The sequence below is a fragment of the Eschrichtius robustus genome, chromosome 17, assembly GCF_028021215.1.
Source record: "Eschrichtius robustus isolate mEscRob2 chromosome 17, mEscRob2.pri, whole genome shotgun sequence".
Lineage (NCBI taxonomy): Eukaryota > Metazoa > Chordata > Mammalia > Artiodactyla > Eschrichtiidae > Eschrichtius > Eschrichtius robustus.
The window spans coordinates 2402974-2426286 of NC_090840.1; the positions used below are offsets into that span (position 1 = coordinate 2402974).

At 42.6% G+C, this 23313-nt stretch overlaps 1 protein-coding gene across 5 annotated transcripts in view; it reads right to left on the bottom strand.

Annotated features, from left to right (window-relative positions):
- Positions 1–23313, bottom strand: part of PCMTD1 (protein-L-isoaspartate (D-aspartate) O-methyltransferase domain containing 1) — a 61927-nt gene that overhangs the window by 37090 nt on the left and 1524 nt on the right. Inside the window, exon 2 of one of the 5 annotated variants that reach the window (XM_068525359.1) lies at positions 3382–3464. The exons of the other annotated variants lie outside the window; for them this stretch is intronic. The gene's annotated coding sequence lies outside the window, so the exon portion shown is untranslated. The remainder of the gene's footprint in view (positions 1–3381; positions 3465–23313) is intronic. 5 annotated transcript variants of the gene reach the window in all.

Here is a 23313-nt window from a genome sequence, read left to right on the forward strand (position 1 = left end):
CTACCGAAACGCCATCATCTACTAGCTTGAAAAGTTACTTCCCTTCTGCTCTGTTTTATGGCTGAAGAGTGACCTGACCCTTCTCGGGTCCTCCTGAACTCTACCCAAAATCATCATAGCAAAACGCACACGTGGACCTCACCACACGGGAGCTCACACTCTCGGTGAGAAAGGCAAGGGGAAGACCCAAGCAAGCAGGGGCTACCACCATTTGCTGCCATCTGTGTACTACCTCATCAAAGCCACCATAAGCCTGGAAAGAAGGCCCTCGCATGCTCACTGTCAAGTGAGAAACCGTCCGTAAAGGGATGGGGAGCTCCAGCTCATGTGACAGACGGCGGCCGAAGGAGCCCACGGAGCCCGAAGAGGGAACTGGCTCCTGGGGTCAAGGAAGCTCTCTTAAGGGCGTGGACTGTGCAACACAGTAAAGGGAGGTAGGGAATCACGGGCTGCGGAAACGGCTCAGCCTGAGTCGAGAGAGCAGAGAAATTACACGGAGCTGGGTAGACTTCATCCTGTAGGCCAGTGATTTCTTTGGGGGGGACCCTTTTGAGAGTTTGATCACAAACTCCCCTCTATTAAAAAAATGAACAAACTAGAAGTGTTGCATACAATTTCAGAAGGCTCCTGAGTTCCTAGAGACCCAGGAGTCCACTCTAGTTTAGGAACATCTACTATAGGCAGCAGAGTCAGTCAGGTATTAATTACTTTTCCATTTTAGAAAGTGCACTGCATCTGTGTTTCAGATCTACTGCAACGGACCAGGCACTCAGAAGGCTGGAAAAAACATCACCTTGTCAACAGGCTGTAGCGCCCAACTGCGATTTCCCAGACTCCTTTCTCTCTGGTCTGGTAGGAAAGAAACAGATCTGAACAGAAAGCTGAAAGGGTATGCAGGAGGGAGGAAGGCAGGAAAGGCTTCCTGGAATAGGAGGTACAACCTGCTGCAGTGCATGCTTCTTCAACACAAACGAGCTCACACGTTCAGCATACGCGGTAATGACGTGGAGATAATGAAGGTGTGGTGGTTTACAATACATGTTCGTGTTCTGAAGTGACAGGAAGGCACAAGCTTCCACACACTAAAGGCACACCGTAGCAGCTCATAAAGACTTTAAGCAAAAAGCTTGGAATAGAGTACCTTCCTATGTAAGACAATGAGATGATGGTACAGTGTCTTCAAGTAATCTGGGGGACTGTGGATGCAGATGTAAAAATGCTTAGACGTTTTCCCTGAATTGAAACAACAGACTAATGAAGGCTATACCCAGGTTCAGATTTTTTAATTTTAATAAAAATGACATCTATATGCAAATAAAATGATAATCCATAAGCAAATGGTCTTCCAGGGCCTGAATGTCAAAGGAGGACGATGAACCCTAGGGTTTAAGGCTGTGAAGGACTGACTGACTGTTATGCCAGCTGCAAACCCCAGTAGAGGTTTAGCTGTCCCAGAAATTTTATTAGGATTGGTATTGTTTCTGCTGGTAAGCTGGTTGCACAGGCTTTGAGTGGCATGCCCCAACGCTGTTTTTCCCACAAGCCCTGCTGTTTCGCAAAACATTAGGTGTTTTCAGATGTTATAGTAGAAAAACCCAGTACTTGACCTCTCAGACCCTTGAGAAGATCCCAGGAGACCTCAAGGATCCCAGAGCACATGTGGCAAGCAGCTGGCATAAACAATTACAAACTCAGATGAACAGAGCACAGCAGCTGCACAAGGTGTTAGGGGGCACCCAGCCCAGACACGGTGGGGGCAAGGGAGGGGATGGAAGGCCCGCAAGAGTTGCCTAAAGAAGGCCTGGGAAGCAGAGACAGCAGAAAGCAGGAAAGCCATTTCGGGATGCAGAAGGGACAGGGGCAATCCACCCGCTCAAACACTGCAAACAGCACCGCAGAGGTGAGCCCGGGGGCAGAAAGCAGTGCTCCGGAGGCCAGAAGGACCAAGGGGCCTGGCAAGCTCGCAGGCCACAGCACATGGAGCCCGGACCTCCTCCTGCAGACGGGGTAAGCCAGGGAAGGACTTCAGACAGTGAGAGGCGCGCTGAATGACTGAAACAGGATGTTAAGGGAAAACCAAAACCGTAAGAGAAAGGGATTGTTAGGATTGGAATACATGATTTGGTCTGTGGAAGGCAATATTCACATAGTCGTAACAGAAAACATGATTGCTGACTTAATTTGAATAGTCATTTAACCACACTGGGAGGATGAGAGGGAGGTAAAGGGGGCATGGGAGCTAACCCTTCATCTGTAGCAGAACGTAAAAGCTATCTTTTTAAGTTCCCTCTGGAGTGTGAGCCTCCGGGGGGGGGGGACGGGACAGGTGAAGCCAGGAACTGCTATGCTTTGTCTCCAAGGCTCGTAGTATCACTTAACTTTCTAAACTGTGTATTTGCATTATTTGAACAAAACTGACAAGGTAAAAATAAAGACAGCTGTATATATTTATTTAGACCAGATGAAGTACAATAAAGACACATGGAGAATAGTTTCCTAAGGAATAAAAATACATTTAACAAATAAAATAAGTCTACAGCAGAAAAACCACAGAACAAAAAAGAGATCATAATATAAATAATAATTTACACGACAGAGCTTCAAAGATGTCATTTTATCATATACATTGTTCTGAAAAACTGAGTGAAAAATGAATCACAGAGTACATATAAATTCTATGTATAATTATAAATTACATTTTATAATATTCATTAATTTGATTATAAAAGTAGTATATGCACTTGCAGAAAACCTGAAAACCAAGTAAAATAAATAAAAATTACTGATAAGCCTAACCTTTGAAGAGTCAGTTATTATTTACTTTCTAAGCATCAATATTCTTATTTTTTTAACACAATGTTGGTATTATACCTGTATATATTATTTCAGACTTTCACTTAATATGTCTTAAGCATTTATTCGTGCCATCAAAAATTCTTCTAAAATCCAGGGGCATGATATTCCATCAGACAGATGCACCAAGTAACCAATCCCCTGACTACTGGACCATGAGATTTTAAATTGATTATAATCAATGTACATATGAGGAGTTCGCAAGTTATATCTGTAGTGAATATTTTGATAATTCAACAATAATCTCTTAACTTGAAATACAGTTCATTTTTTATGAGTAAGGCAAACAATAATAATCTCCTAACTTGAAATACAGTTCATTTTTTATGAGTAAAGCAAACAGTTATTAAAAAAGCCATTACAGCCTTAGGTCATGGAATGTGTTTGCCATTTGTTAATTCTGAGATAATTCCATCTCGATCATGGAAAGGTGCCAAACACAAGTCAAGAGACCAAGGTCTAGCCTCGATCCCACTGATAGCTTTGCTGTATGGCTCTGGGCAACCCTCCAGACCATCACTTCCTCACCTGTGAAATGAAGAGGCTAAGTCTCTGATTCCTAAGGTTCCCCAGGGCTCTGATTTCTCTGCTATTTTGGCATCAAGTTAAACCTGCATTGAATACAACTGAGTTTTAGTTATCTAGGAATAAGTGTCTGAGCCTCAGCATTTCAATCACAATTTTTTCTGCCCCACTCCTGCCATTTTCTGTAACATAGAAGAAAAAAAAAAAAATTTAGGGGTGTTCAAGTCCTGCATTAAACAATAAAAGCAAAATAAGGATTCTGAGAAAAAGAAGAAAGGGTAAAGGTAGAACAGGACAAAGTGTCAGAATCAAAGACTGAACAGCTTCAGCAGTTATGTCCCAGAAGGAAGCTGTCGCACTTACTCCTAAGAACAGTTCTCACTCCTCGAGGGTGGAGGAGCAAAGGGCACATTCACATAAGCTCGCCTGACACGATCTCCAAGCGCTCCAAAAGCTGCTTGCCATGCTTTCAAAATTAGGTCTGTGACTTTAATGTACCTGGTTGTGGGAAAGAACTACTGGCAGCCCCATTCCATACCATGGTGTCTTTCAGGCAGCTTAGGGATGCTTTCTGGAAGGTTAAAGCCAAGTCAAAGGAGGCAGGAAGCAAGCCGGTGGCAGACAGACGCCACGGGGTGGGAAGAGAACAGGCTGGAGGCTGACCCCTCCTGGCCTTCCCGGCGCCGGTGGCCAGCGGTCGCTCCTTGTGCTCCTGTCGCCGCAGAGGTGGGGACACAGCTCACCCAGCTCTGGGGGGGGGGGGGGGGGGGGGAGACTGGTGACCCAAACAAAGGAGAACACACTACTGGAGGGCACGAACATAGGCTCTTTCTTCCTCAAGCCCTCAAGGATCTTGCCGTGGGAGTCATGGACCAAGGCCGCTCTGAGTACAGAGAGAACTGCATGGGAACCTTTCTCAATGATGACAGACAAAACACGAGGAAACACAGAGACTTATGAAAGGAAGAAAAAGAAAAAATAGGGTGAGCCAAGGTTCGCTACTCCATGCCAAAAGCTGCTGAGAACATCTCATTAACTCTACATCCAAGGATAATGCAAAGCTTGCCCTTCTTTCAGTACTAATAACACACACATGCAATTCTCTATGTGCCTCTACCTACCAGGCACTGGAGTCTGTTTCTTCAGCATCCCTACAAAGCAGCACTAACAAAGTCTGAACAAAGTTCAAAGACCACGAGACAAGCTCACAGCCGGCAGGGGTGAGCCACCACGCAAATCCGGTCTGTCAAGCCGTGGACCCTCCTGAAACACAACAGTTGGCCCAGAGGCTCCTGACCTCTCACTCAGAAGAACCTTTCATTCTCTCAGCTGAAAAGATGTTCAGTTCCGATCTCCTTCCCTCTCCTCAACCTCTCATTTCCTTTTTTTCCTCCCTTTTGTACTCTTGGTTCCAAAGAAAGAATGGATGAGAACAGCAGTCCCCAACCTTGTGGGCACCAGGGACCAGTTTCGTGGAAGACAATTTTTCCACGGACCGGGGGCTGGGGCGCAAGCGATGGGGAGCGGCAGATGAAGCCCGGCTCACTCGCCCGCCTCCCACCTCCTGCTGCGCGGCCCGGCTCCTAGGGCCGCGGACCGGTACTGGTCTGCGGCCCGGGGGTTGGGGACCCCTGGATTAGACGGAAATGAAGCATCTGATGTCATTTACTGACTGTACAGCCTCGGGCGAACTGTTTAACCTGTGATCTTCAGTTTCCCTATCTATAAAATGGGAAAAATAATTATCACATCACCAATTTGTGAAGAGTAAAGAGTGTGCTACATATAAAGCTCCTAATAACACACAAATCCAGTAAATACTTCACTTTCTTTCACTTCTATGACACAACGCACATTCCAAACTTTCATTTTTCAATCTAGAAGACCAAAGAGGGAACACAAAGAAGGACCAGTTCTGGAATCTGGCGCAGTTATCACCTAGGGAGTGGCCTCCGTGAGACACGGTTCTATTCTAGAGGGAGAGTGTGAACCCTGAAGCTGGAGCGCCAGGAAGAAAGGCAAACTGATAAGCCACTGTCTCCTCCCCAGCCCTTCAGTTCACTACCACAGACAGTCTGAAGAAACGAAAGCAAATCTGTTCAAGCGTCCACACTAGATACTCTGACATTCGGCAAGTGCTAAGATGCCTATATTCACAGATGCGGACTTCTCAGTTACCTTCTCAACCCCACGACTCCAGAGCTGCTCCCGCTGCCTTTCCCCACAGTGCCCCTCATTCTTCTAATTCCCCCCTCCTCCCCACCACCTGGGACAGTGGACAACAGCATGAACTCACAGACGGACAGAGAAGCAGTAGGTGGCGGCTCGCTGAAGAGTTCAATGTACAGGACATGAGGGGATAAAGAAATACATTTTTTTAAAAGAAGAGATATGAAGCAACTCAATCTGAAATCTTATTATTTTGAAAATTACAGAACTTCATATAGCTCCAGGAGTCTCTCCTCCTCTCCTCTTACTCAAAGATCTGAATCTACGGCCTTGTCAAACCTCTACCACTGCCGCGCGAGCACGTGGTCACTGAGCACAGCCCTAATCGTAGACCACAAACACCCTCACTATACACGTGCGTCTGTGACCTAAGAAAACCAATCCTCGGGGAATAACCTCATCAGGTTTGAGGATATTTACTTAACATCTTTCAATTTTTCAAGAAGTATTAAGAAGTGCTATACTACAATCCTTAACACTTAACAACAGTCCTCACAGGAGCCCCAGCCTGCAAGTTGTTTACCTCCTCTAACTCGGGGAAAGTCTGAACCAGAACACTGAAATGGCAGCTGTGCTGTCCGCTTTCAGTCCGTTAAGTGACAATGTTCTTAGGACGTAATGAGATCGATGGGGAAGCATGAGAGAAAAGCATACATATTTTCAGCTCCTCTTGGGTCATGCTTTCAAAGTGGGGCTTATTTGAAAAATTATGAATTCACACAGGACAATATTCAAATAAAAATAAAAGAATACTCCGAAGCAAAACTACACGGTTTGGAAACTACTCATCAGTTCAGATGATTTGTATCTGTTCCCTTCCACTAATTTGTTCCAATATTTCCTTATAAAATAAACCAGAAGATGAGCTCACGCCAAAGACGTTCTTTCTGTATATTAACATATACTGTGTAACGCAAAGCCTGGCCTTGTCACACAGGATGATTCTGAGCAAGTGCTTATCTTTTCTGGTTTTGGTTTTTTCAACTGGGAGACAGTCATTACATCAAATTATTTTGATGGCACCTTTAAAAACTTTCAGAAAGTCTAAGTAAGCGCTTTACCAAGCAAAGATAAAGAATGTAAGTAGGTTAACTACAGTTTTCCAGTATCATAAAATGGCATCTCTTTTTTTTTTAACATCTTTATTGGAGTATAATTGCTCTACAATGGTGTGTTAGTTTCTGCTTTATAACAAAGTGAATCAGCCATATATATATATATATATATATATATATATATATATATATATATACACACATCTCCCCATATCCCCTCCCTCTTGCATCTCCCTCTCACCCTCCCTATCCCACCCCTCTAGGTGGTCACAAAGCACCGAGCTGATCTCCCTGTGCTATGCGGCTGCTTCCCACTAGTATCTATTTTATATTTGGTAGTGTATATATGTCCACGCCACTCTCTCACTTCATCCCAGCTTACCCTTCCCCCTCCCTGTGTCCTCAAGTCCATTCTCTACGTCTGCGTCTTTACTCCTGTCCTGCCCCTAGGTTCTTCAGAACCTTTTTTTTTTTTTTTTTAAGATTCCATATATATGTGTTAGCATACGGTATTTGTTTTTCTCTTTCTGACTTCACTCTGTATGACAGACTCTAGGTCCATCCACCTCACTACAAATAACTCAATTTCGTTTCTTTTTATGGCTGAGTAATATTCCATTGTACATATGTGCCACATCTTCTTTATCCATTCATCTGTCGATGGACACTTAGGTTGCTTCCATGTCCTGGCTATTGTAAACAGAGCTGCGATGAACATTTTGGTACATGACTCTTTGAATTATGGTTTTGTCAGGGTATGTGCCCAGTAGTGGGATTGCTGGGTCATATGGTAGTTCTATAAAATGGCATCTTTCTGAAGTCCATCATGGTCACTTTATCTACAGACAGACACTAGTAAAAGCTGCATAAAACAAAAACACCTTGTTATATTTCAGTACCAACTCACATAATATCATAATTACCTTAGGGTATTTCAGGACAGGTGGTATTACCTGCACCATACGAATGAAGAAAACCAACTAAGAGTGAATTGTTCTGGATTTCCTAAGTACAGAGATATTTCAGCCTTATTCATAGATCTTATGTCATGCACTACTACTAATATTCACATTATCAGAAATAAAATGACTAGAAATGCAGGTCTGAGACCCTTGAGAAATGCAAACACACACACACACCACATTGATACTATAGCTTTATTTCATTTATGGGGACAAATAGTTCTATCCTTATTTTTACTCACAACCCAGAGAAAGTTTAAGAAGTTCTGAGAAATGAACTGTCGTCCTAAGATGACCATAACAATGCTATGGGCTCTGAAGTAAGTGCTAAGGGCTTCACCTTAAGTTCAAATGATTAATTTGTCATCAGTGGTTCCTTTAGTTAATAAATCTCATTTTGAGAAAACTGTCCAAACTAAGCAATCAAAATGCTTGCAAAAGCTTTTAAAACTATAGCTCAGTACCTCCCTCCAGGCTGCACTGAACACTTCTTCACCACGGATCCGGCAAGATGAGCACGACACCGGCACGCCGAGGAAAGAATGTCAAAGGATGGCTTCAGTGCACACAGTCTCTGCTCAAGGAGATCAGTCTCTTAAATAGTTAGCATATTTTCAGAAAAAATGTTTAAAAATTACTTTTAATTTGGCTAAAATGAATTCACAGAACTAAAGATCTCTAGTAGTGCAAGAAACCGTTTCATTTTAAAATGAAATTAGACTGGTCCTCAAACTATAAACAGTAGTCAAACTGGGTTAGTAAAATCATGTTTATTAATAGCGTATTTAAAACACTAAATGTTCCCTCAACAAAAAGTTACTCAAAGCAAATAGTACTACCTTACGTTTGGATATTTTAATTTTTAAGTGTTTTGCACAAAAAGACTTTACTTGATGATTTCCTCATTTAATAAACAAAAACGGATAACCTAGTCTCAGGAACTCTGATAGGCACAGAGGTTACCGTGCTGAGTCACAACCCTCCACAATGTGAAATTCTGGTCAGAATTCAACAGGAGCCACATCAAGAGGAATATAATTTAATTTTACTTTACTCTTTGCTACCCTTACAAGGATCATCTGTAGAATGATCATTTGTACAATGAGTATTAGTATATCAAATCGTAACTTCGCATCAAGTTGTATGTTCATTATGAGTCATGTTCTAACAGAAAGTGCTCTTTTAAAATAAAAATAATACTTAAATAAAGGGTTCTGTGTGGGTTCTGGGTCGGAACCCTAATTGTACAGCTTCCCAGCTATGCGGCCTCAGGAAACATAATCCATCTCTCCAGGCCTCAGCTACTACATGGTAAACCCAATATTAATAACTACCTCAGGATTAGTGAGAAATATATGGGATAATCTACGTAAACTGCCTGTGACAGTCCGTAACACACACCATGTGCTCAACAGCTGTTTTTATGATTTAATACAGACCTACTTAGTCCTCTCACAAAAGAACATGTTTCCATTTCAAGAAACATTCATCAAATGTATAGAAATCTAGCAATAAAATATAATAAAGACACATAAAATACTGTGGATGTTAGGTGCCAATTGTCAATGAGATCTCAATAACCCTATGGTGTTTCTGAGGGAAACCAAAGCATGGAAAGATTGGGGAAAGACTGTGAGGATATATCTTGTGAGCTGGATGGAACTGGAGGAATCAATGTGAACTCACGATACTAGTTTAAAATACATATATATAAAATACATATGTGTCTGTGTATACATATAGACATATATATACACACACACATATAAAAATAAGAAGCTATAGAAAACACATATACATACATAATCTTCCGTGTTTAAGAAGGCCTAGAAGATTGATAACGACTGCTTTTCACTCTTGTTGGAAAAGGTGCAGAAGATGTTGTGCATTTCTACCTCCCACTCCACTCTCCTATCTGAGCACACGGATCTCCCCACCCGCACACTGAGGACCCTGAGGTGTCCACTCCCCCAGTGTCAGTGGGGACTCTGGCATCTCGGCTGCAGGTTCTCGGCCGCCAGCTCTCACCACCATCCTGGGCACCTTCAACAACTGCTCAAGCACCAAAACTCCAACAACGGCAACTGTCTCATCTCTGAGGACCTGCCCACCCACTGCCCCCCGGAATCCTTATTTCACTCTCCAAGCACATCTTACATCTAACTTGCCGATCCTTCTACCACTACACTTAATCTTCAGTGTCCCCAGTCCTTGAGCTAACGTTTTCTACAAAAGGTCAGAGAGCAAGTATTTTAGGATTTGCAAGCCATAGTTTCCACCACAACTTCTGAACTGTGTGCTTCTAGAGCAAAAGCAGTTACAAACAACTTATAAATCAAACAGTGTGGCTATGTCCCAGAACTTTTATTTATGGACCCTTGAAACCTGAATTACATAGAATTTTCACATCATGCGACAGTACTCTTCTTTTAGTATTTTTCCAACCATCTGAAAACGTAAACACCCTTCTTAGCTTGTAGGCTACACAGAAAACAGACAGCGGGCCCAGCTGAACCCATGGGCCACAATCTGCTAACACCTACCAGTACCACTTTCCTCCCAAACCAGACAGGTCCCACGAACAAGGCTTCACCGCCCTTACTCTGCCCCGCCTTCCGTTCCTCTCAGCTCCGCACCCTAACTTTCCGCCTCACTGGGCTTGCGGACTCCTGGCCTTGGACGGTCCAGTCATGTCTCGGCAGGCTCCCACAGAGCAAGAGGGTTCCCGGCACCTGGCTCCCTCAGCGGCCGCCCTGGGCACTTTGCGGAAGGCAGCCTCTGGTGAAACACCTCTCTAACATTTTTGCCTCATACCCCAGAGAGCAGATTTCTGGAAAATTCCATCAAGGAGGCACCAGAGCAACTTCCCTGCCATCCAATGAGCCACACACCCTCTCAACAAGGCCTGGATCTCAGCCCCAGGTGGGCCTCCTCCTTGAGTGCTCAATCACAGCTCCAGGAGTAGTGGCTGCTCCTTATATCATTTCTATATTCTTTAGGGCTCTCTTTACTTACTAGCCAATCCCATTATAGCTAACAATTCTTCACATTAAACTTTCCCTGTTCTAATTACCGTGTGGTTTTCCTTTCCTGTATAAACTAGACTCATACAAACCCGAAAACCAGAAAGACTACATTCACATCCATCAGAGAACGAAAGACAGTTAGGCAGTAAAATGAACTGAGGATACACGAGACCCTGACACTATGCCAGCCAAAACACCCACGGGTCCCATGGATCTGACGCGAGTTGCTATATCCTGCAACGACCCCCCCTTTTTTTAAAACTTCTAAGTATGTGACTGTGTTTTATCTTAGTTTCTTGGCAAGATGTGAAACACTTGTCACCAGCTTTTCTGTGCTGTGAGAGCTGTCCACCATGATCACAGAGGGAAGTCAGACGGCCAACAGCAACCAGGAGTCTGAGGGCAGCAGGCGCCAATTCCGCTGTCTTAAAGCTCTTGCTCAGGGGGGCTTCCCTGGCGGCGCCATGGCTAAGAATCCGCCTGCCAATGCAAGGGACACGGGTTCGAGCCCTGGTCCGGGAAGATCCCACAGGCCGCGGAGCAACGAAGCCCGTGCACCACAACTACCGAGCCTGCGCTCTAGAGCCCGCGACCCACAACTACTGAGCCCGCGCACCACAACTACTGAAGCCCGCACGCGTAGAGCCCGTGCTCCACAACAAGAGAAGCCCCCACTTGCCGCAACTAGAGAAAGCCCACGCGCAGCAACGAAGACCCAACACAGCCAAAAATAAATAAATTAATTAATTAATTAATTAATTAATTAAAGTTCCTTCTCAGGAGATCCATCACTGGGTCACACTCTTAGACAGAAGGATGCCTGGTAGCCTCAGCTACTGGAGTCAGCTTAAACATGAGCTTGTTAACTGAAACACAGCATCTTTCTGGTTCCCTTGTTTCCCCTGTAGAGACTTCAATAATTATTAGCACACCTGGAAAAGGACAGAATAAAACCAATGAAAAACTCATTAAATTTCATGTAGGCATGGTAGGCAGGCTAAAAATAGAGATCCACAAAGGAATGAAGGAACAGGGAAACAGCAAAGCCAAATTCTTGAAACAAATGCCAGAGATAAGCAATAGTAAAGGTTACTTTTTCTTGCCAGTGGCATTTCAAATTGAAAGAAGACCATCAAAAAACATTTATGGGAAAAAGCAGTCCCAGAGTTGTAGGAACACAGAGGGAAAACTAAATATACAAACAGGCCCTAAAGAATTCAATGGATTTGTTGTATTACTCATTTAGCAGAAAATAATTTTGGAAGAAAGCAACAGTAAAAAACGCTAAATAAGCCATATAAACGTTGCTGCTGCCCTAAAAATGTGATACACTGAACGCCAGAGAAGAGCAGGAATAGCCAGAAAGACATCCGTATGTTTCTACAGAGCATTTAGTTTTATTTTAATGTGTGTTGTGTGGGGAGGTATATGTGTTCTGGAAAAACAAAAATATTTTCAAAAATAATAATTTACCTTATCCAACTACCTTAATGTCATTTTTCCATTTTTTACAGCAGGGGAGCCTAGGGTAGAAATTTATTTATGTCTATTTACAGTGAATGCAGAGGGATAGTCCTTCTTTCCCACTGAGAACGAAGAGTATATACAACTTCTTCAAATACAAGACTCTTTCCCCCAAACTGGAAGGATTCCATGTAGCAAATTCACAAGGACCCCAGCTTCTGTCTGCCAGAAAAGTGACTTAAATAGCTGTTAATTCTGTCCATGTCTTCCTCCAGCGTACTGCCTCAGGATTTTGAGGGCAGGTATGTATTTCTCCTTTCTCCTGCTCTGCTGATTCAAAATCACCCTCCTCTTCAGTACAAATTTTCCAGCGCATTTAATAAATTACTAGGTTAATTTCACAGGGCCGGGGGTCCCCACCATCACTGCAAATACAGTACATCCAAAGCCTTCTACACAGCCCCCCACCTTGCAGTGTAGCTACTCTCTTCCATTACTCCCACTGCTCTCAGTGAAAATTCCATTCTATCACCATCCCTATCAATTTTAGCTAGATTACTACAACTAACTTCAAAAGCTTCAAGTATGAAGATGGTCTTCATCCTTGTGGTTCTCCCAACTTCAACAGCATCTGTACACCGTTTTGAATCACCTACCCAATATAAAGAAAGGACAAAGCTCCAAAAACTCAGAGGTGTCTCCAGGATGCTGCAAAAATGAGAGAAAATCCCACCTGGCGGGGCTCAAGACCACCCCCATGTAAAAACAGCAGTAGAAAAAAACTAAAAAATAAAAACAGCAGTAGGACTTCCCTGGTGGCACAGTGGCTAAGAATCCGCCTGCCAATGCAGTGGACACGGGTTCGAGCCCTGGTCCGGGAAGGTCCCACATGCCGTGGAGCAAATAAGCCCGTGCGTCGCAACTACTGAGCCTGCGCTCTAGAGCCCGCGAGTCACAACTACTGAGCCTGCACTCCAGAGTCCGCGGGCCACAACTACTGAAGCCCGCGTGCCTAGAGCCTGCGCACCACAACAAAGAGTAGCCCCCGCTCTCTGCAACTGGAGAAAGCCCAAGCGCAGCAACGAAGCCAAAAATAAATAAATAAATAAAAAGAACACTAATATCAATGCTCTAAACCAAGCCTTTAAAAAAATTTTTTTAAATAAAAATAAACACAGCAGTACTAGTTTTTTATCAGCCTTGTAAATGTCATCTAAATATTCTGTTGGGGGAAGGGGTTGCTTAGCAATCATTTCACTAAGGAATCAAATGATCACAATGTATTATTACCCGTATACATTTTCTATCACTGCCTTAACAAACTACCGCAAATGAAACTGCCTAAAACCACACAGGTTCATTATGTTACAGTCCTGGAGGTCAGAGTCTACCACAGGTCTCACTGGGCTAAGATCAGGGTGCAGGCAGGGCTGCATTCCCTTCTGGAGGTTCTAAGGGGGTCACTCCTGCATTTTCAGGAGTCCCGTGTCCATCTGCTTTCTGTGGCTTATGCCCCTTTCCTCCGTCTTCACAGCCGCGTCAGGCCGAGTCCTCGCTCTGCCTCTTTCGTCCACTTTCAAGGAGCCCTGCGATCACACTGGGCCCATCAGGGTAACACAGGACACTCTCCCTATCAAAGTCAGCTGATCAGCAACCTTAATTCCCCTGAGCCATACAGGGTAACATACTGACAGGGTCCAGGAATTAAAGCAGGAACACCCTGGGGAAGGGGGCATTATCTGTCTACCACACTGCCCAAAGTCTACAGCCAAATGCTGCTCCACAGGGAATTATATCTGTACACTTGGGGACCGAATCCATTCTACTCACCTAAGATACAGGAAACAAAATAAGAGATCACAAGGATAATCAGCGGCAAGAGATACGCTCATATTCCTTGACAGAACATGGAATTCATTTTCTCTTACAGATAAGGCACGGTCACATTAAGACAACCCGAAGTCCCCTGAAACAACAATAACTATACCGCAGACTATACAAGGACTTTAAAGATGACCCTGCAATTCAATCTGAGGTACTCACTGGAAACTGCAACAAATAAAACCATCAATTTTTTGGTTTGGTTATTCTCAAGGCATGTAATCATTTTTTCTTATAAATGAAACTGTATGCCCAGTCCTAACCCTTGAGCAGTATCACAAAAAAAACTTGAGCATTCCTAATATGCTACACCATTGGGAGAAACTGTGCCTAAGCTTAAAATAAAACCACTTAGGGCTCAAACCTGCTCAATTCCTGCCCTTACTTTTAGGAGAGTGGGAAGCCACTGCACAGATTCATTCTGAGGGCTGACAAAAATTCAGTTCGGCGTGAGTCAAGACCCTGTACGTGAGAGTTGGCACCTTTTCTCAGCTGTTGGTACTTGTCAGGATTTTTGCAGCAGATTCAAAATTGCTCAAACTTTAATGTAGTATGTATGATTCCAGGTTAGCCTCAAGAGGGAGCACCCTTTTAAAAACAGACTGCCCTACAGGTGGTGCTTTGCGTGTTATCACTAAAAACGAACGGAGGACAAGCGAGCCTAATGCGGCTCCCCAGCACCCGCGCCCCGGCTCCCCGGCTACTCCTGACCCCCCCCACACCCGACACAATACTGACGTGAGGTTGCTCCCAAGGCTGGCCTCTCGTTTAAATGGACACTACTGCTGTGCAAGTCCCTCGCTCTGCCGAGTGACGACTCATCTCATGATCTTTGAAAAGCAGTGTGCGACTCATAAAGCATTACTACCTTTATCACTAGTGCAACTGTCATTAGTTGAGCATTTACTGCACATAAAGCTTTGTCATTTTAATTCATTTAATCTTAACAAAACTCCATGTAACAGTATTACTTCCAAGGAAAGGGATTACCTAACTTCCTTAGGAGGCAGAATGGGCTTTGAGTTCTAGGTCTATTCTCACACCAAGCCCTTTGTCCTTAAAGACTGCAGATCATTTCATAGGAAAGAAAGCAGATTCAGCAGGTTCAGGAAAAGGAACTAACTCTGAATCTCAGTTCATGCATCTATAAAACAAGACTAATGATACTCACCAGACAAGATACTCTTTGACAAGGCTGTTGTAAAGATCAAATAAAGGGAAAGTTATACCAAAGTGTGAAAATGTTAAAGCACCAAGATATTAGATTAGCATCTCGTCCTGCACCGTTCCAGGGAGCATCAGTCACACACAGTGTGAGACTTCCTGAGGCAGCGCAGGGAATGGCAATCACTCTGTGTCTGTGTGAATGGGGCCTCCTGGAGCCGTGCACGGCAGATGTCCGTGCGCACGTGCATATGCAGGTGTGGTCCCAAACACATACAGGATGTACTATCTAGGCACAATAAAACCAGCGATTACTAAACAGCGACAACTGAACAAGTTCTTAACAAGAAACAGAAAGCTTACAAAAAGCTTTTTTGCCATAAACAATAAGGTGGCTCAACTAGTTTAAGACCATGGTGATCTCTCCCTTTCCTTCAGAATCAAACCAATTTCAGGAACAGTTACAATACAGATATTTATATAAATCACTGCAGAAAAGCCTAAATCTTTCTTTTGCCACTTCTAATTTCTCTGGTTCATAAAAGAATAAAGGTTCAAAATTACTCTATTTGCAGGAAAAAAGTCAAGTCCATTAAACCATTAAAATGGCTTAGAAGTATCTGAAGTAATTCTTTCACAATGGTATTTACAATACATGTTAAATCACTACAGACCACTGCCAGGCTTTTTCTTAAAACTAAAACTGTAGTAACTACCTTCATGTGTTCCAAAATCTTCTCTTATATTTGAGTATCAAGATGACCATGAATTTAAAAATCCACCCTAGTCATCAAGAGACTACAATGCAGGGGGCTTCCCTGGAGGCGCAGTGGTTAAGAATCTGCCTGCCAGTGCAGGGGACAAGGGTTCAAGCCCTGGTCCGGGAAGATCCCACATGCCACGGAGCAACTAAGCCCGTGTGCCACAACTACTGAGCCCATGTGCCACAACTACTGAAGCCAGCGCACCTAGAGCCCGTGCTCCGCAACCAGGGAAACCACCGTAATGAGAAGCCCGCAGCACCGCAACGAAGAGTAGCCCCCGCTCGCCGCAACTAAAGAAAAGCCCGCGTGCAGCAACGAAGACCTAATGCAGCCAAAAATTAATTAATTAATTACTTAACTTTTAAAAAGAGACTACAATGCAAACAGGAGACTAAGAGTACCAGGACTCACAGGAGTCACAGGGATAAAATACACCATCCTTCGAAATACTGTCAAACAAAGAAAGGTCCATTTTGTGTTTGTTTTTGAGCTATGGCATTTCTAAATATTTCTTTCTAATAAACTGAAGATCCAGTATTTTAAAGACAGATTACAAAAATACAATGATACACAATCAGAATAAAAGCTCTGAATTATTAAACCAGGAACAGCAATACAGGTGGATACTAAGCCACCTACTGCCACACGTGGGGCTCCCACCACCAACAGCTAAACCACTCAGCACTTGGCCGTTCATGTGCACAAATCACCTGACATGCTAAGTTGAGGCCCTACCACAGCCTTGGTTACCTGGCAAAGCATCCAGGTCAGAGAAAATTCAAGCACTCACATTTTCCATGCTTGTATCACCAAATGTATTTGCCTTATATGGCAGCAGGATTTATAAAGCTGGGCTTTTCTAGTTGGTGTTCTCATTAATACAGAAATCTCTCAGAATTAACTCGAGGACACACACCCCGGGTGATTACATTCCCCACAATCTGTTTCTTTTTTATCCATATTTTCTAGTCTTTCTACAAGGAATTCTTACTGCTATTATATGTGGCGGGATCTGGGGATGAACAAAGACAAATGACCTTTTTACCTATTATTTCTACGATGGCCAGGAAAGTGTGTATAAGTGACCAAAAGAGAATCATAGGTGTTCAGAAATGAGTCAGTGCAAACGAACCCTTGTTACAAAAACCTGAGCCATGTGGACCCAGGCAGCATATACAGTACGAGCATAAAGAGAAATGACATCGCTACCAAACACCTAAAAACTAATTTTTTGATGCCTATCAGAAAAACACTCAAATCCCATATTTAGGACAGAATGACTGAAAAATAACAAAGAAAAGGTAACTCATCCTATTCAGTAAGCCATATCTACTATGTTTAAAAAACAAACAAAAGAAAGGCACAGCTTGGGAAACCTTAAATGACTTGTTAGGAGTAACCTGATAGACCAGCTACACAACTTTAGCAGCTGCTACACTTGTATACAATAACAGTCTGTATTTATAGCACCCTTGGTCAGAAGGAATCAAGGAGCATTCATTATTTACCTGACATCCCATCATCACCTTATTCACTTGTTATTACATTCAATTCTGACTTTTCATCATTCTTACCATGACTTTTTTATTCACTAGGATTCTGACCGACATTTTTAAGATACATGAATGTTATTTCTGTTTGTACATAAAGTCTGAAAGGATTCACACCACACTGTTAAAAAGCCATTATTACCCAAACAACCCATGAGCAACCGATGTGGATGGCAGAGGTTTGCTGAAGGAGGAATTTGTTGAACTTCATTTATTTCAGTAGTTTAAATCTTATGTCTGAACATACAATAATACTACAGTAAAAAATTTAATGACCTCATAAAAAATACTGTGTTGTTGGCCATGACATTTCCTTCTAGATGACACCCAGGGATCTTAGTTCATTCCCTGAACAGATTTCCTATGTTAAATACACTATTACAGGCCACAGTCCCAGAGACAAGTTTCCAGATATCAAGAATCCTTTCCAAGCACAGAACTTCTGAACACAGGCAGAGATGGCCTCGCCCAGAGCAGACAATTGGTCCTGGGAGCTGCTGCCAATCACCACTGCCGTTCCTCCTCTTCCCACCCAACCATCCACCAGGGACTCCAGCAAGCACCTTCACATGGTCCCATCCTTCGCTTACCATTAATCATCAGGCCTGAAAAGGAAACCATTTCATTCCCCAAGAAACATCCATTTCAGTTTTCAATTTTTATTTTTCCCTAGAGAGAAAGATCTTTTTATTTCTCTTCCTTCAAACGGGTGCCTCAATGGGTATAACAGTAGAAAACTGGAAACAATCTAAATGTCCATCAGTAGGGAATAAGGTTAAATAAATGATAATATATACAATCTATATATGTAGCAATATATAGCAGATACTTTGAGGCTGCAAAAAGATTTTTTTAAAGAATGAAGAAATTCTTTACTGTTACGGAATATTAGAGATACACTGAGTGAAAAATGCAAGTGAAACTGTTTGCAATGAACCTCATCCTAACTGGAAAGAAAAAGAGTATTTATTCAAATTTACCCGTATACAAATGGTTTCTTTTGTATCATTCCAGAGATAAGTGGCTACCTCCCAGGGGGGGAAATGGGCGGCTGAGGAGCCATTTTCAGTCTATAAACTTTTCATAGCACTTAAACTTTGAACCATGTGACTATAGTACCTATTTTCAAAATCATTTATTTTAAACTTGCTTAAAACTTTTATCTTTAGAGAAGTATTTGTGATTACTTTAATCCTTTATGAAGTCGAGAGCAGGAAGACTGACTAATTAGTCTGAGAATCAATCTCACTCTTTTATAATCATACATTTAGTATTCCAAAAAGAAACCCCAAATGTGTCCCCCTATCACCATCACCACGATATCCTACATTCTCAACTCCTAACAGAAAGGATTATATTTTTATATGATAAAGCAGAAACTAATTACTTAATATAATACTTATATTGTATTACTTACACTATAATACAAGATGCAGAGGCAGCTATAAGAGAAATATAAAATTTTAACCTTTGCATGGTAACCATTAACCTTGGTAGATTCAAAATAATCTGAAATTTCACATGAACTCTTCAGGAAGCAGACTTATGTATAATCTGTGTGAGGGCATTGCAGCTGACCAAAAGTTGGAGCTTCCTGGTGTCACAAAAAAGGAATAAATGACACTGCAGGATAGGCCCGTATCTACATAAGCACAGAGAAAGGTGTGAGGCCAGAGAGCTTATGAGAATATTGTAGTTCATTTGACAATATGTCTAATTCAACAGCATCGAAAAGAATTCAAATGTCAAACCATTAATTTTAAGAATTTATATACATATATTATACGTATGTACAACTGTCAACAACTCAGACACGTACATACAAAAAAAAAAAAAACTGAATTTTTAAGAAAAAACAACTTATCATAATTACCTAGAAATGAATCCGAAAACTGAACTCATTAGATAGCCTACAACAAGAAAATCTGGTTTTGTCACATACACAAAATTAAAAACTCCAATAAGCTATTGGGTGTCATCTACCAACTAAAATCAAATACTACTTAAACTGCCATTAACGGGGTGGGTGACCAGAGACCATGTTCATATTCGTTCACACCCATCTCCTGAGCATCCACAACACACGGTTTCTGTTTTCGAGCATTTTTTAATCCAATTACAACTGTTAGAGTACTCAAAAACAAATTCAGAGTAGAAAGTTCTCATCACAAGGTTAAGCAACTATATGAATGAGAGGAGACCTTACTCGCAGACGGGAAGAGGAGCCCTAGGGAAATACAGCGCATCAGCAAGCCTTCCACAAGGAGGGCCTCAAAAAGTAGAGACAGGAAAGGGAGGAAACTCCGAAAGAAAATGCATAAGAAACCAGAAGTTTCAATAAAACAAGGAACACATTTGAGAAGGAGCGCTGGAGCCATGTAATGCAGTTTTGAAAAGGCAAAGGTGAAGAACAAGGACTGTATTCCAGAGTCGATCAGGGCCACGCGGTGGAAGCACAGAGGTCAAGAACACAAAATTGGAAGACATGCTTGGGATTCCAACTCCAGTTCACCTACCTACTAGCAACTCCTTCAGGCTCATGAAGTCTCAATTTCTTCCTCTGTAAAGTGGCATAATAGCACCTACAACATAAAACTATTACGAGGACCAAATGAGACAAAGCACCCAGCACAGTGGCTGTCAGAAGAAACACTCCGTAAGTTCTGGGGTTTGGTTTTGTTTGCAAGCAGGGAAAAAAAAATGATCAGGGCTGCATTTAGTACAATTAATTTGACAGCAGCAAACATGATGGATGGTAAAACCTAGAGATTAGGGATGTCTCCTGTTAATGGCAGTTGAAGCAAAGGGATTAAAATTACTTAACTGCTGGGAAAATGGAAAAGAGGCAGGAGAATCAGGAACCACATGCAATAAAATGACAAATCATTTATAAGAAAGGGCAAAGTGAAGAATCAAAGGTGTCCTTTGATTTTGAGTCTAGATGACTAAGAAAATGTGAGGATCATTAACATACACAAGTAAATGAAGGAAAAAGAATTAAATTTGCAAGGAAAACACTTCAATTCTGAATCTGTTTGATTCAAGATAACAAAATGACAGCCACTTTAAAGAGTTTGTCAAGGAAAACAACCAAAGGCAAGTCTGAAGCTCTGGAAAGAAAATGAAGCTGGTGATGCAAACTGGGGCCTCAGCAAAGAGGGAATGAACAGTGGGATCCAGGGGCCTGAGGCGGCCAGAAAGGAGAAAAGACAGCTCCAAAAAAGGGAGACGAGAACTCTATCTCAGGTAACACGTGTACGTGAGTGAGATGAGAAAATAAACAAAAGGCCCCAGGGACAGCGAGTCCAAGGCGCTGGCCTGTGGCAGGAACAGGGGAGACAAGGGCCTCGCGACACTTCACACTGCACAGCTCCCAGATGCTCACCGCACTTGAGGTCACGCACTGAACTGACTCACTGCACTGCGGTTACTACAGGCTCACAAGAGCCCGCACGCTACCGCAAAGTGTTAATTATTCCAACTCAACCCCCAGCAGGACACAGCTACCACAGCATAATAATCGTAATTAGACTTTCTTTCAGTATCTCGAAGAACTGTAACTTTTAAGTTCTTATCTCCCTTGACCTCCAACCACAGAGCTGACTCTTTGAGGACCCCCCTTTCCCTCTGTCTACTCTGAGGGCCAGCTCTCAGATTATCTCCCCTCTCTTTTGGCTTCTCTTGCGTCTTAACTAGTTTCTCCCTAGAAACAGAGCTATCAGTCAACAGGTCCTTAGGCAATTCCACAAGACTTCTTTCATACTTAGCTTTTAAATCTCATCTAGATTTTAAACTCTAGATCACAGCTGATGCTTTTGTTACCATTCATAGGCCCTAAATAGTTTATTGATGGCTACTCATGAATGTATGCCACCCCAAAAGGATTTTTAGGCTAAACTGGAAAACTGTGTATTTCTCCCCATCAGCCACAAGATCTCTCCTATTAATTTTTGAGACTATGCACACACAGAACTGGATTCCCCATCGTCCAACAGCTGGAAGTCCTAACGTATTCTAAAGACATCTTGCTGGTGCTGAATTGTTTTTCTGTATCCCACAACTATAAAACCCACTCACATCCAGTGTAAGTTGTCCAAGAGACAAGTGATGGCAGATATGCCATTTAAATGTGAATCTAATTACCATCCGTAACAAATGCCAAGAATAAAAGCTCAAATATTTTCCTATACGTGGGTTTCTTCTCAAATACATATTACAACTGATCATACTTTAACTTCAGTGCGTGCCGTATTTCTTTAAACCACACAGTTGTCACATCTGCTGGAAAACCAAAACAGATCAATAACCATAATATTATGACATATACTCTATTAAACTCCCTGTCATGATGCAGTTTTAGGAGGCCAAAATAAATAAGCAAATTTTAACCTTTTTAGGACCCTCTTTGTATTGTTTTCATATTAGTTTACAAAGAGTGTAATGGGGTTCATAAAAATAATACTAAATGAAATGAGACTAGTCTATAAGGAATAAAAGCATCTGTAAGAGCTACAATTCACTATGACATCCAAATTTAGCATGGCATCAAATGGAGTGACTGCAAACTAAAGTAACACAATCCCCCATCTTCTTGCTTAGTGGCATCACCTCAAGGAATTCAATATTTTAATAATGCACCATCAGAAACCTCATCTAAAAGATATCATTAGAGGGACTTCCCTGGTGGCGCGGTGGTTAAGAATCCGCCTGCCAATGCAGGGGACACAGGTTCGAGCCCTGGTCCGGGAACATCCCACATGCCGCGAAGCAACTAAGCCCATGCGCCACAACTACTGAGCCTGCGCTCTAGAGCCCGTGAGCCACAGCTACGAGCCTGCGTGCCACAACTACTGAAGCCCACGCGCCTAGAGCCCATGCTCCGCAACCAGAGAAGCCACCGCAATGAGAAGCCCGCACATCGCAACGAAGAGAAGCCCCCACTCGCCGCAACTAGAGGAAGCCTGCGCGCAGCAACGAAGACCCAACGCAGCCAAAAATAAAAATAAATTAATAAAAATAAATAGATATTGTTAGAGTTTCACACTAATTATCCTTTAGATTATTTTTCAATGCGTACAATTATATTTATGTCTCTACTTTATAAGGAACGTTTCCAAGCCAAAAAAGAGAAGGAAACTCTAAGATCAGTAATTTTGTAAGGTAATTTTCATTAATGGGGGGCAGCACAGCAGAGCAAAAAGCAGGTTCTTGGAAGCATGTCTGAAGCATGAAGCATGCCTGAGTCTAATGCAGTCAGCACCACTAAAAAGGCAGTGGGGTCTTCACCAGTTTAATCTCTCAGAGCCTCTGTTTAAAAATTCATAGAATGGAGAGACTGCCACCTATGTTATGAGAAATACATAAGAAAGGGCATTCTATTACCAGCAAGGATAACTAAAAACGCCACGGATGTTTTTGATTCCTTCTAAGCACAGTTTCCCAAATAATAAAATGCTACACAACTGGGCCTCAGATTTCAGGCTATACACATGTTGAGAACCACATGGTTCTCTGTGATTACCTTACTCAGTTCTGTTTTCCCTGGAAGCCAGCACCAAGATGAACGCACAGCACATTTTTAATGGATACAAGGCGGTGATTAGATCAACAAAGCCTCCAGTTCTTCTGCACGCAGAAATATCAAGTGCAGCAGAGATTCCCTAGTTTCCCGTCCTCTTGAACAGTAAGCAGCCGCTATCATCCCTCCACTTAACAGCTTACTCCCTATGGTGTACCTGCCTGAGACACAGACTTGCGGGCCACTGGCCTCCTACCTTTACCTCTTCGTCACACAGGGGCCAGTTCACATTTGAGGGACTGAATCTGTTTTCAACTGAGCA